The sequence below is a fragment of the Orycteropus afer genome, unplaced genomic scaffold, assembly GCF_000298275.1.
Source record: "Orycteropus afer afer isolate SDZICR_OR568_19922 unplaced genomic scaffold, OryAfe1.0 scaffold00174, whole genome shotgun sequence".
NCBI classification, from domain to species: Eukaryota; Metazoa; Chordata; class Mammalia; order Tubulidentata; family Orycteropodidae; genus Orycteropus; species Orycteropus afer.
The window spans coordinates 5629531-5630760 of NW_006921761.1; positions in this window are offsets into that span (position 1 = coordinate 5629531).

Here is a 1230-nt window from a genome sequence, read left to right on the forward strand (position 1 = left end):
ATAGTAATTGGCTTTGTCTGCTTGAGCTGCTCTTTGAAATCTTCCATTCAGCTTTTATCTCGTCATTCCTTCCCTTTGCTCTAGCTACTCTCCATTCAAGGGCAAGTTTCAGAGTCTCTTCTGACATCCATTTTGGTCTTCTCTTCCTTTCCTGTCCCTTTAATGACCTTTTGCGTTCTTCATGGATCATGTTCTTGATGTTGTCCCACAATTCCTTTGGTTTTCAGTCCTTGGTGTTCAGTGCATCAAGTCTGCTCTTTAGATGGTCTCTAAATTCAGGAGGGATAGAAACAAGGTCATATTTTGGCTCTCATGGACTTGGTTTAATTGTCTTCAGCTTCAACTTGAACTTGCATATGAATAGTTAATGGTCTGTTCCACAATCAGCTCCTGGCCTTATTTTGGCTGAAGAGATTGAGCTTTTCCATCTCTTCTTTTCCATAGATGTAGTTGATCTGATTCCCGTGTACTCTATCTGGTGAAGCCCACATGTATAGCTGCCGTTTGTGTTGTTGAAAAAATGTATTTGCAATGAATAAGTCGTTGGTCTTGCAAAATTCTATCATGCAATCTCCAACGTCATTTCTATCACCAAGGCCCTATTTTCTTTTTTAAAAAAATGCATTTTATTGAAATATAATTTATATACAGTGAAATACACAACACTAAAGTGACATGGGTCGATGCATTTTTTTTTTTCCAGTGTTCCCTTCCTTCCACCCCCACCCCTGGCAACCAACAAAGAACGTTTCCCTCCATGTATAAACCTTCACATGTATAAACCCTCCACAACAACAAACTAATATATATTTGTCCTTCTGTGATTGACTTATTTCACTCAGCATAATGTCCTCCAAGTTCATCCATGTTATGTGGTGTTTTTCTGACTCTACGTTACTCTTCAGTGCTGCGTAGCATTCCGTTGTGTGTAGGTACCAGTTTGGTCATCCACTCTTCCCCTGATGGGCATGTGGCTTGTCTCCATCCTTTGCTGTTGTAAGTAGTGCTGCGATGAATGTGGGCACACATAAAGGCCCTGTTTTGCAGCAACCAGTGACTCTTCTTTGTTTTCAGCTTCTGCATTCCTATCACCAGTGATAATCACATCTTGGTTGCATGTTCGGCGAATTTCAGTCTGCAGAAGTTGGTAAAAATCTTCAATTTCCTCATCTTTGGGTTTAGTGTTTGGTGTGTAAATTTGAATAATGGTAGTATTAGCTGGTCTTCCTT